Source organism: Xenopus laevis, chromosome 1S (genome assembly GCF_017654675.1).
Source record: "Xenopus laevis strain J_2021 chromosome 1S, Xenopus_laevis_v10.1, whole genome shotgun sequence".
Classification (NCBI taxonomy): Eukaryota; Metazoa; Chordata; class Amphibia; order Anura; family Pipidae; genus Xenopus; species Xenopus laevis.
Genome location: NC_054372.1, coordinates 149,020,975 through 149,034,923, shown reverse-complemented (window position 1 = coordinate 149,034,923; position 13,949 = coordinate 149,020,975). Strand labels below are relative to the sequence as shown.

At 38.9% G+C, this 13,949-nt stretch overlaps 1 protein-coding gene across 11 annotated transcripts in view; it reads right to left on the bottom strand.

The window, feature by feature from the left end:
* Positions 1 to 13,949, bottom strand: part of ncor2.S (nuclear receptor corepressor 2 S homeolog) — a 230,682-nt gene that overhangs the window by 174,023 nt on the left and 42,710 nt on the right. The gene's annotated exons all lie outside the window — the stretch shown is intronic.

The window sequence follows — 13,949 nt, the reverse complement described above, 5'->3', positions numbered from 1 at the left end:
CGCCCCAGCCTGTGAGACTGGCGTCTGTGGTGAGAATTGCCCAATCTGCAATGGAACACAGTTTTCCTTTCTTGATGTTGTCTATTTGACTCCACCACCGAAGAGAAATTTTGGTTGTCTCTGATAGAAAAATTGAATAGTCCAACTTGTTGTAATCTCCGCGCCATTTTTTGAGAAAATCCAGCTGGAGGTGTCTCATGTGGGCTTGAGCAAAAGGTACGACCTCTATGGCTGAGGTCATAAGTCCTAGTAGTCGCATGCAGTCCCTGGCCGAGATTGACCTTTGGGACATTGCCTGATTTGCCGCAGCCTGAAGCTTGCTTTTGAGTCGTCAGAAAAACCTTGTGTTGTAGAGAGTCGAACTTGACTCCCAGAAAGATGATGGACTGAGTTGGAATTAAAGTACTTTTTGAAAAGTGGATTTTCCAGCCATGAGATTCTAAAACTTTTTTGCAGAGGTTTGTGTGGGCCAAGGCCGATGAGTGTGTAGGCGCCTGAATCAGTAGGTCGTCTAGGTACGGTAGCACCACAATATCTAGTTGTCGTAAGTGAGCTACTAGAGCTGCCATAAGTTTCGTGAATACTCTGGGTGCTGTTGCGAGGCCGAAAGGAAGAGCTTGAAACTGGTAGTGGATACCTTGAACTGCAAAACGAAGGAATTGTTGAGAGTCCACATGAATTGGGACGTGTAGATAAGCGTCCTTTAGATCTATAGTCGTGAAAAAATCTCCTTGTTCCACGTTTGCGATCACGGATCTCAGAGATTCCATTTTGAAGGAAGGTACATAGAGAAATTTGTTGAGAAATTTCAGATCTAGGACAGGACGTTGTGAACCATCTTTTTTGGGTATCAGAAACAGATTGGAATAAAATCCGAGCCCCCATTGATCTGTGGGGACTGTGATTATTGACTTGGCTTTGAGCATAGTTTGTATTGCTAGTTTTAAAGCTTTCTGCTTGTGTGGTAGGGATGGCAGGGTTGAATGAATGAATCGTTGGGGGGGGGGGGACCTGTGAAATTGTAGTCTGTAGCCCATTGAAACTATGTTGTGGACCCAGGTGTCTGAAGTTGTGGCTAGCCAGGTGTCCCTGAACTTCAAGAGGCGCCCCCCTATCGCCTCCGTAAGATCGGGGGAGGCTGCCCCTTCATGCGTCTCGTGTCTTATCTGTTGCTCCTGTGGAAGTGCGTCTCTGAAAGTTCCAGGAGGGTTTCTTGGGGGGACGAAAATTACCCTTGGGTTGGTTAGAGTATGTTTGTTGTCTGGAATGCTGCAGAGAAGTTCTCCCAAAATTCGGTGACCTAAATGGTCTTCTTGACAGTGTGTTTGGAGGTTTAGACTTTTTGTCTTGAGGTAAAAAGTTGCTTTTTCCTCCAGTGATCTTATTTATCAAAGTATCTAGCCCAAAGAGTGAAGTCCCTGAAAATGGCAGAGTAACTAAATTCTTCTTGGAGGCTGGGTCCGCACTCCAAGATTTGAGCCAAAGTGCTCTTCTAGCACCTACTGAAAATGCGGAGGCCCTGGCTTGTAATTGAAGTGTGTCCATAGAGGCATCGCATAAAAAGTGTGCTGCATTAAGCACCTTTGAGAGATGACCATGCATGTCGAAAGAATCCTCAGAACAGCCTGATAACGCTTCCTCTAACCATAGGGTCATAGTTCGCGCAACACATGCTGCTGCGATGGACGGCTTAAATGCCGCTGTAGAAGAGGCAAAAGAGCTTTTTAAAAGATTTTCAGCCTTCCTGTCCATGGGATCACGGAACGCTGTTCCGTCCTCTAAAGGTATAGTCGTACGCTTAGCTAATCTAGCTATCGGAGCGTCCACCTTGGGTATGGTTTCCCATTTATCTCTATGAGCTTGGCTGAAAGGATACAAAATATCCATTCTCTTATCTTTGACTGCTCTGCGGTCTGGGGCTTTCCATTCCTTGTTAATGACCTCTTGCACAGTCTCATGTACAGGGAAAAATCTTTGTTTCCTTATAGTGGGGCTAAACAGTTTATCCAGCTTGTTGGATTCTTTGTGTTCCTCTTGAATGCCTAGCGTATGGAACATGTCTGCTAACAGTGAATGAATAGCTTCCGATTGGGATTTGTGGGAGCTTTCTAGATGTGGAATAGAGTGTTCCTCATCTTCCCAGTCTGAATCGTCCTCAGGAATTATCCCTTCCTCCTCTGAGGAATGCAAATCTACCTCTGCTTGAGAGGGGTTTTGAGTCACTACTTGTGGAGTATGAGATATTTGGTTAGCTGCTATCTTTTCAATAGCAGATGACATAGTCAACAATGATGCCTGAAATGGTTGAAACCAATCTGGAATCTGTGAAGCAGAAGGTGCTGCTGAATCAGCTTTCACCTCTGTGGGCTTGCGCTTTTTCTGGTATTGCTGAACTTCCTTCTCCTTATGTCTCTTTTTCACAGATACTGAGGTTGAATCTGAACCTGACTGAGTGTCTGTCTTATCTTGTGCAGATACATTTGCTTTATTGGGTTCAGACGCCATGTTAGGCTATGCAGACTGTTAGCAATGAAAGAGAGAGAAAGGACAGAGACAAGGAGAAAAAAATAAGCTGTACTAGTAGTAACCGGATCTTTAATAGGATCCCCTGACTCTCCGACGCGTCACTCCTGCAGAGTTTGGAGCGGGTAATGGCCGTGCGGCTAAGTATAATACTCTTCGCCGTGAAGTGCGCATCCAAGATGGCGCCCGGAAGTGCGCGACATTTGGCGCGAGATTTGAGCGCAGTGTAATGCCGGTTGATGCGGCGTCTCTATGAGGGACGGCGGTCCGGCAGCGTTAAGGCATGCCTTTCGCCTAATCCGAACTTGGCAGCGCTGAAGCTTGCCTGAAAAATGGGCGAGACATACGTTGAAACCCAACCAGGGCAGCGCTGAAGCTTGCCTCTATGTCATAGAATGACAATTCTGCCAGGGCAGCGCTGAAGCTTACCCCCTGTCTGAAGGATAACTCCTGTGAAAAAACAAATACAAATAAAATAAAAATAAAAATTGATAATGAATGGGAGCTTAGCTCCCACACATCCTACCTCCTTGCAGGATGGAAAAAAACTGAAGTAGGCGGGTTTAATACAAGGAAGAGGAGGATCCCTCAGAGGGATCGAAAGTTTTGTTCCATCCTGCCTCCTAAAGGGAATGGTGTATTAACCCACTGGTGCCCTGTGCTGCCTAGGGACGACCGAGAAAACCCAATATTTCCTATATTCTAGGCATGGGTTTCCTTATCCAGAAACTGATTTGCCAGAATTATCTAAAGGCCATCTCACTTAGAGTCCATTATAAGCCCCACCAAAACGTCATCTAAACGCTACAACTAAACAGGGTTTCATGTTATCATATAAAGCAGAACCACTCCATTTTCCAAATCATGACAGGTGATATAGCGTGTAGCATTACTTTCAGTTGCTTGTTTTGTTTTTAATTAAATAGGGAACTTAAACACACATCCTTCAAATCAATGCTAAATCACAGGAGATCAGTTAAACTATGGATAAAGTCTGTTTCTATGTTTTGCAAACAGCAAACTCCTACACAGCAACCCAACACACATATGGTTTCTGTAAACCCTGATTGCAACATACTGTAGACAAAAAAATCATGACATTCTAACTATCAGCATGGAAACAATTATAGGACCTAAACTACAGAAGAAGCAGACCCTAGGACTGCTGGTGGACCCAGTGAAATTGATAAGCAATTTCAATCTCTTCCTTTTTGAAAATATATCTTCTGACAAAGTTTAAGGGGGGACACAAATTATTTTGTTGTGGTGCCCTTCTAGTTACACCACTGCACAAAACCCTAAAAAAAGCAGATTGTTATTTAAAAATAACAGAGAAAAAAAAAGTCCTCAAATCATTAACCTACTCCCCTCTAAACCATTTAGTGTGCACAGTTAGTCAAGGTTGTGGAATTATGAAGGAACAGTTAAAGGGCCAGTGTATACATACAGTACATGCACACCTTTATACACAGACATTCTACCTTTTCTTCTAAGCAGAAATCCATTATGCAGGGGATCACTGTGCACTGGTAATCTATTTATCTACCTTTCAAGAACTTGAAGTTGAAAACACAGAGCAGCTTGTAAAACCTGTCACGGTTATTTATATATATATATATATATATATATATATATATATATATATATATATATATATATATATATATATATATATATTATTATAATACACAAAAGCCATGAATATCTTGTAAATTATATCCTTATAAACGGTGAGTTCTGATGTCATCAGTTATAAACGGTGAGTAGTGATGTCATTTCGGTCACATGACTCACTGAAATTTGTGTATTATAATAAATAAAGTACCCCCAGTTGTAAAATATGAGGATATTATAAGTTACCTCGGAGTTCCATGACCTGTATAAAAACACTCGGCCTTCGGCCTCGTGTTTTTATATGGTCATGAAACTCCTCGGTAACTTATAATATCCTTATATTTTACAAGAGGGGGTACTTTATTCACTATATTATTATTATTTTTTGTCAGAAAAAAAGCTATCTATATCAGAAAATGTGAGCAAGATTTTGACATCACTGACATCATTTAATTAAATGGCTGTATGAGGTCAATAATGAGGCGAGTTAGATCAATAAAATAGTGTCATGCCTCATGATGCACTTGAAACCTGAACCCCACACTAAACAACTGATTTGTCCAGTTTATTACAAACACAACATGAAATAAACCATGATCTGCTAGCTCTAGAGAACAAGATTTGTCAGTGCCAGAGACATTCCTTGCATATATCTTTATATATATATGAACAAGCACTACTATAACCCATACCTGATTTTAAAAATGCAGCATTAACTATATGCTTTTAAATTCTGATCATCTACGTGAAGCTGATTTACTGTGAAGCACATGCTGCTACAAATGGCAGATTCATATTATAAACATCTTGCCATTTCATAAAGTGCAATGTACAAAACTCCAAAACACAGTAGATAATTCCATGATTCAGGTATAGTGATTTTCCCAAAGCAATCTCACTTCTTAAAGATGGAACATTATGTTCCAGCTAACTACTAATCCATGTTTTCTTGAAAACCACACAGCAGGATAGATGAATTGATTCTAGCCACACATTCTTACCTGCTTCCAAAATGCAGACAACAAAAACATTATTATTTTCAGTGTCCTGTATGGCCACATCTTTCACCCTGTATCACATCTTGGGGGGGGGGAGAGTCTGCAAACAGACTTCTAATAAATGTACCAAAAACTAAGCAATAATGCATGGGTGGGCACAAGCAGATATAAGAAGATTGTTAGAGGAACATTAGGTCATGATGGGTCTACACTTTAAAAACAAGATTTGTGAGCGACATTGTTCCCTATGCAGTGGTGTCATGCTTCATTGCTCCTATGACAGCTGTTCATCATTACAGATTCATTTAGTTCTGCACTATATTACTTTAAGCTGTATTCCGATTCACTAATGCATTCAGTCGTCCAGCTGAGAGCCAAATAACCAACAGCAACCGATCAATAGATCAGATTTTGTGTGTGCCAATCTGATACGCATGGTGGGTGAGGGAGGAGAAAGGCCATGAGCTGAGCAGAGTGGTTGTGGTTTGTCATTCTACCTGGCCCATGGGCAGAAGAGAAGATATATATACAGTGGGGAAAATAAGTATTATAAACGTCAACGTTTTTCACAGTAAATGTATTTCTAATGGGGCTATTGACATGAAATTTACAGCAGATGTTAGCAACAACCCAAGTAATCCACTCATACAAAGAACAAATACATCCAAAACAAAGAAGTCCATAAATTTTGGGGAATAAAGTGGAATGTTACAGGGATAAGTATTGAACACATCAAGTGGAGGTGGCGAAGGCAAGTCTGGCGCAAGAGGTAACGTTCAGTAAAATCCGCATCTTAGTGAATTTGCGTAGTTACGTCCATTCGCCAGAGCGCAAATTCGCCAGGCGTTAGGGAATGAAGTACCGCTAGAGTCTTCGCTAGCGAAGTTACACCAGGGACCGTTAGTAAATCGGCAAAGTACCGAAATGATGTCACACTGGCGAATTTTCGCCCGGGTTAGTCGCTTCTCCCTTTAGTAAATTTGCCCCATTGGGAGGTATGGACTACCGAGACAAGATGTGTCATAGAAAAAAACTCCTGCATGAGGAGCAGTATTGAGAATGTTTTGATACTTTTATGACACGCAGATATTTACATCAGATACTGTTAATATTGCCCAAAAAAGGTGTATGAAACAAAATGACCAACCTTGGAAGGGTCAAATGACTGACCCTTGAAAGTTAGGCATTATTGGTTTCAGTTATACAGAAATGCTACATAAAATTAATTTGCTTATGGAAAATAAAATGCAAGGTGAATACAAAAAATTGTGGAATGAAATTGTGTTCCAAAGCATAGTGTAAATAACAAGAGGACATCCAATCGACAAAAAACTTCACTTTTAGCAAAGAAAAGGTTTCTTTAAAACAGTGGTTCTCAAACTAAAGGCTAATATGGGAATAAAGCTTATTTGCTCTCCTAGATACATCTGAAGGCTAGTTTAAAGGTCAATCAATTAAGGGATGAACATTTATTTACTTCCTGGATATTCCCAGAACAATGGCTGAATGGCTGATACAACAATGTTTTCTGGCTCTCTAACTTTTTATGAACTAAGAGGATCTGTGACCAAAGGTTAGCTTCCAAGAGGATTTCATGGAAAAAATATATCATGGGATGCTAGTCTCTAAGGGGCCTGTCAAAAAGGGCCCATGGTTTCTGGGATAAAGCCCCCAGTTCAAAAGGGTGCATATTATATTAAAAATATTTATTTTATTTATTTAATCTTTATTCAAAAATTCATGTTAAAAAGATACAGAGCCCATGGTATTCCGCCTTATGCATTTCATACCCCCGGTACTTAATCGTAAGCATAAGGCAGAATACCATGCGGTCTGTATGCCTATCTTTTTAACATGATTTTTGAATAAAGACATATTTTTTTATATAATATAGAGTTTTGGGATAACTTTTTTTGGTTTTAGCTTTCAAGGGGGCCATAAAGTAAAAATAGTCCAACAGCCACTGCTCTAACAGCCTGAGGTGTTTTTTGTCCTCTACAAAGTCAAAGTGGCAGAAAGTTTCCAAAGGTCTTGGCTCGTCTTCCTCTTGCTCAAAAAAAGTTGATGGTTAATCTGATGGATGTGTGCCTTTTTCTCAACCTCGCTAATAATTACTGTATGTCTGACATGTTAAAAAAAAATATATTATATAATAAGTATAACATACATATACAATTATGCTTTTCTGAATAAATATTTGTAGTTTTTGGCAGAAATTCCTGAAACAGAATACTACACATTACTGTACTAGTCAAGAACAGAAACCTGAGAACTTTGAGAATAGGAAGCAAAAACACTGTACATTTATGACACAAAATAAAATCTATAAATAAGATGGTTCCCCAACCACATATGAAATTATTTTTGGCTGAAAGTTGCTTCTCCCCATAGCCATGAAAAATTACAGCTACAAACATCTTGTACTAACTGGGTTTCGATGGACTATTTTTAATCGCAACAAGCTGTGACTGAGCTACATGTGATTTATTGCTAGTGTAAACCAAGGTGTAGAAAGAAAGGAAGGGAACAAGACAATAAAACAGAAGATATATCATCCGATACAGCAGAAATGAAGGAAAGAGAAGATGTAGAAAGTGCAGTGGGTTCAGGAAGAAAGGACAGAATGGCAATTTATGAAGGTATAGGGAGCTTTTTAAGCAGACAACTTACACAAATATATTTGCAAGGCCAAATAGGGTTGCACAAAATACAGTATTCAGGATATGGCCAGCAACTTTTTGCAAAAATCAAATCTAACCAGATCTCCAATACTTTGAAGAACCATATCCAAGCACTGTTACACTTTAACGGCAACTACAAGTAACAACTGTATTAAAATATACAAATGTTTTTTTTTTTCAATTTTAGTTAATAAACTTTTGTGGCAGATTCTAAATTCTCCCTTATTCAATCATTAAAATGAACATGTTTGCCAATTACAAAGTATAAGGCCATTTGTTTTCAAGCTTTGCCAGTTTTAAGAGGTTATTTTTGCTATAAGGCTAGGTGACTCCTCTGGAGCAAAATAGCTGCCCTGTTTACCTGTTAAATTGTTAATGGGAAATTCAGCTATTTTAGAGTAGAAAGCACATCTGAGATGAAAGTTATTAAAGTATAAGTAGCATGTATTCCAAACTAAGCAAAGCAAATACAGTATAAATACACAAACACACTGACATTACACAACAAACTGGCACAAGAGGCAAACAGGACACTGGCTGTAAATGAGAAGTGGCTTTATGTCTGCCTCACAGAACTGGCAGGATATAATCTGTGGTTCTCTTTAGAAGTACCATGACATGGCATTTAAGGATAACCTCACACTGAAAGTGCCAAGCAAAGCTTTTCCATGGAAGTAGTGTTACGGTCCTCGGCATGCATCTAGCTTTTCATATAAATCTGTAGCGGTTTTTAATTGCAGTGATGTCATTCCTTCCGCATTTGTATTCCGGAAACTCAGTGTGACTCTCCTGGAAATATCCAGCTGTCTATCCCTGGCTCTGAATTAACCTCTGCAGGGAATTGTTCCAATGACAGAATGTTTTCTCTGGAATCCTTAGGTGTAATAAAAGGCCACCATTGACGGAGATCCTGCTCAGCCTTAATCAAGCCATCATTTTGTCCCTGATGTGGAATTAAGCAGAATGTCTGCTTAAAGCCCTCCAATAACACTGCCCTAGGGGGTCAGGGATAAAAAATAAAAGGCATAATGAACACGTCAGTATTACCGGAAGAACTGCTTTTTGCACCTTCAGTGTGCAATAGCTTTTTGCCACTGAAGCCAAATTAAACTTTGAAATCAGCTTGGTAATGCAAAAATGTTTAGAACCAGCTATTCACCTTGTTTTTATTAATATTTTAGCAAGAAATTGCACATTCTTAGACTCTATCTAAACAGCAAGGGGCCCCAATATTTTGGCACATTGCAACATTTCTAGGTGTGTGTAGAATGGACAAAATCCATCACTTTTGATTTGCCTAAGGAGTGAACATAAACTGAGATCCCTAATTAGAATTGATAAACTTGCTTTACGATTAAAATCATGTTCTGCTGAGCGCAAAGGATTAGCACGAATCCAAACAATCATGGATGTGGTTTGGTTATGAATAGTCAAACTGGCCTCACTTGTTGAACAATTGTTCTGCTTCAGGGTGTAAAGCAAATACATTGCAAGAAGAATTGTTCTTCATGTAATCCAGATCCAGCATATTGTGTTAAATTGGTGATTTGCTAATTGTGGTTAAAAAACATATGGCTACCCAGATTGGGTAAATTATGCACACATCTATGAATGCCTTATTTCTGGCATATCAGGAAAAATGTATTAATATGGGTAAAAGGTATCCAGAAATTCCCATAAACATTAAATATTTTAATGAATTATCCAACTCAATGTGGCTGCCACAGGCTGCAGTGCAACAAATAGAAACCAAACACACACACACATTCCTCTGTGCATTTGGGTCTAATAACTGTAAGTCGGCAGAAAAATCCATACTAGCAGCATACATTACAGATTCTTCTATCCACTATTTGTTTTAAAAAAACTGGGGGGGGGGGACATGCTGAATAAAAAAAAGATCAGCTTCTTTAGCAATATCACAAAATAATTTTATGGTCAGTTAAGCTAGTAGAAATCAGCTAGTAGAAATCTATAATAGGTTTTTCTATTGGTTAAATGTTTTAGTATACTTTAGGCAAGGTGTACCACATTAAAGAAATACCTGAAAATCCAAAGGCAACATGGTGATAAAGTGACTTGCATTGCTGGCCTTTGCTGGCATGCTGGAGCCAAAACCCCCTGTCTGCCCAACAAGCCAATTCTGTGCCGCACACCTCTAAAGAGCATGTAAGCAGCAAAATTAATTTACAGGAGGGTCATGATAGGGGAGACTACCTTACAGCAGACCCAACAACCTTGGTACCTTTACACCTAGGGGCTGCTGTATGGTAGTTATGGCACTGGTTCTCACCTTGCATGCATGGGTTTCATCCAGGAGTCCCAGTTTCTTTCCACACTGTACAAACATACAGGCTGAATTACTGGCTCATTAGAATGTGACACTGGCTACCTTGGGGCAGGGACTGAAGGGAATAAAGTAAAATCAGTGGGTGATATACATTTAAAGGATAATAATAGTTGTGTGAATGATCCAGAGAAAGGCAGGAGTATGGGGAAGAAGGTACTGACATGTAAAGTTCACAATATAAGACAACTGGGCAAAATTCAAAAGAGGCAGATTCATGGAAGAGAAAAGACAAATTATATGAAATAAATATGGCATATAAAAGTCAGGACCCAGACATGAGATTTTGTTTTTCTAGGCCAGAATTGCACTTTTTAAATAGAAAGCTTTATAGCTGAATAGCAAAGCTCTTCCAAGCACTAAGTCTGCCACCGTGATTTTAGATTTTCAGTTATAGAGAACAGATGTACATACCACCCATTCTTATTATGAAAAATGCCAGAAAATTTGACACAGACCCTTGGTCTTTAGAAAATCCAAATCATTGCTTTTAGGCTATGAACTAAACACTAAAATCAGGAGGATCACACCAGAACAACACCTAGCATCCAGAAGAATATTTCAACAGATCCCCAAATGTTTTGCCGGTCTCCCAGTGTCATTGTTGACATTCAAGTACTGCTGTAATTGGAAAATAGCATGGATGATGAGGAACCACCCTTACTTACAGTTACCTTTTGAAGGAAAAAATTCTGGCCTCAAGTCTCAAATTTATTGGCCAGGTGGCAACCTTTCTTACTGCCAGGTAAAGTCTCTTGACAAAAGTTTCATTTATTTAATCTTTTTATAATGATATATCTGGTTTGTGTTCACAAATTTTGGACACTATGCAATGTAACTACACTGGGGTCGGGTCCTAGGACAAATACTCAACCCTACCCTAAACCTTTGTATTACCCTCATGGGACAATATGGACAGAATACATTTTGTTTTCATTGTAAAACAAAAAATATTAACCTGAACACTTTATTTACATTACATAGTGCCAACATATTCCACAGAGCATTTAAAGCGATTTACATCACTTAAGAAAGTCCCTGTCTCGTGGAGCTTACAATCTAAAACTACTCTCATAGTCACACATATTATCAGGAGCCAACTGATATGCCTGTATGTTTTTTGGTGAGTGTCTGTGTGCAAACTCACCTTATTATTAATTCCTGCTCAAAGACCTCAGTGCTGCTGTTTGGCAGTTGGGACTTTCAAAACTGGTAACGCTAACGGTATAAGATATGATTAAGCAGATAATTCAGTCTAAGTTTAGAAATGCAAACTAATTGACGAAAATCAAAGTAGCTTCACAAGTCTAACAAAGGAGTCTCTAGAGTGGATCCCTACAGCCTCTTCTTCCTTGTTCCAGTTTAATGGAAGATGGAAGAGCTTTACATGCCCTACAAAGTGGATGGCTCATGGAAATCTGAAATCCGTTACATAATAGAATGCTTTCATAACAATGCAACTCCGCAGTGCGCAGCTGACAGGGCAAGGGAAGTGCTTTTCCTTGCGGGATTTTTAACAAATATTGATGGATTTCAGCCCTGACTTATTACAGATAAACTGCACTTTCCCTTGGAGAAATGTGCTTTCCATTAGAGGCAGCTCTTCCATATGGTTGTACAATTACCAGTTGTTCCCTGAAGAAAATAAATGCTACAAAAAATGTATATTTATGGCAGTGAGCTAGACTTTTGCATGATAACTACCGTCATGCATTCTCAAAGCTGGCATGTATATATTTATAAAGAGGGTGGGGGAGGTGCTGTCAGTAATAAACTTTCTTGAAAACCATGGGTTTATTTCATAGCTCTATTGTGAGATAATACAAGAACTCTACTAAGTTGATCCAAGAGGTTCCATTGTAACTTTGCAAATTACGATTCATTGGAAATTAGCACAAGTTCTCGATAGTGACACTAGGTACGATGCCACTTGCACTTGCTTCTCCAATAGAACCTAAAAAGTAGGGCAACCTAACGCTCTACAGATGATATTGAACTCTTAACACCCACCACGAAATAGCCTTAGGTTGTTGGTGGGATGCTGGGAGTTTTATTCCAACATCTGGGGAATCCAACTCATGTGAAATTTCCTCTACTAATAAAGCTCTGGTGAGCATCTAAATCACACTGCAGGTCAGTCTGAACACACAACAACACAGATTCCCGAACAACTTCCTCCCATGGCTTAATCAAATGATCATGTGTGAGATTTCCTGCCTTAAAAAATAGGTATTTTCTAGGCAAGAGCTTTGGCATGAAGAAGCCATCAGGAAAGTCAGTGAGCCAACCAGATGATACAGCTTTTTTTTTTTTTTTTTTTAATGTTACTGTATTTTAATCCATACAAAATGTTTCTCGATTTTAAAACCTATAAATGATCTGTATGAGTTCCATATCAATATAATACAAAATAACCTTTTGAAATTATAGGCTCAAAATATGCTTTTATATTTAGGATATAGGGTCAAACCAATCCAATTTTTGCTCTGTATTGCAACACGAATATCATGCAGAGTACTGTACTATCCACCAAATCACCAAAAAATTATAACAGATAAAAGAGTTGATCTTTATTTGAACAAAGTCGAAAACATCGCTCGACTTCTTTTGTGTCTGGCTCTTACCCATAAGCAAACCAATGACATTTCCTAACTGATATCCATTCTTTAGCAGAAGTGATGACTAATTTTCATGGCCACTATAGGCTATAATTACCAAATTCACTAGGCATGCATTTTGAGCCTGATTGCGAGCATAAGGGATATTCTATCAATCTGCCTCCAATTGTGTAGCCAGATTAGTCAATAATTCGCTAATTTGGTAAAATGCTGAAATAAACGGAAGGCCACCTTAAATCATCAGAGAATTGCAGATGCAGTAACAATGCCATAAATACTGTACATGTTCGTTCTGCTGATCCTAAATGCTATTTACAGAACCAACCAATTACCAGAGTAATCAAAGTCACAAAATTGATAAATATTCTTAACTAGAGAAAAAGAAAGCAAGTATTGGTGCCAGTGAGGTCACAGCACAAAGGGCTATGGTGAAAATGAAATTAAATAGCCTGCAATTATATCGGAGAGCCTCCTGACTGTCTCCGCTATAAACACTGTAGATTACATAAGTCCACTTCTCTTGTACTGCAGCCAGAAGCATGACTCTATGAGTGTTTTTCCCCCTGGTTCAGGCAGTAACTAATTATTTTTTGTCGCCATAGAAACAGTGGCAGTTTTCCAGACCCCTCATTTGAAAAAATACTTAGGACTTTTAATAGTTTTGTTCAATCACCTCTATCGACTTTCTTCTCTGTAACTGTCTAGTTTCCTCCAGAATAAAGCAGCACACTGCACTGTATGTACGTTTTTCTGCATATACAGGTATGGGATCCGTTATACGGAAACCTGTTACCCAGAAAGCTCCAAATTATAGAATGCTGTCTAACACAGACTACATTTTATTATTACAAATTTTTAAAAATGATTTCCTATTTTTCTGTAATAAAATAGTCCCTTGTACTTGATCCAAACTAAGATATAAGAAATCCTCTTTGTAAGGAAACCAGTCTATTGGGTTTATTTAATGTTTAAATGATTTTCTAGTATACTAAAGGTAAGACGATCAAAGTTACGTAAAGATTCCTTATTCCACCAATAAGAAAGTTGTTGGCAAGCAGTGGAAACTCAGTTTTGGGTTGTCCAATGAGGACCAGCACAAGTTGCCACATGACAGAAGTACAGGTATGGCACTTGGTATGCAGAATGGATAATGGATCTTTTTGTAATT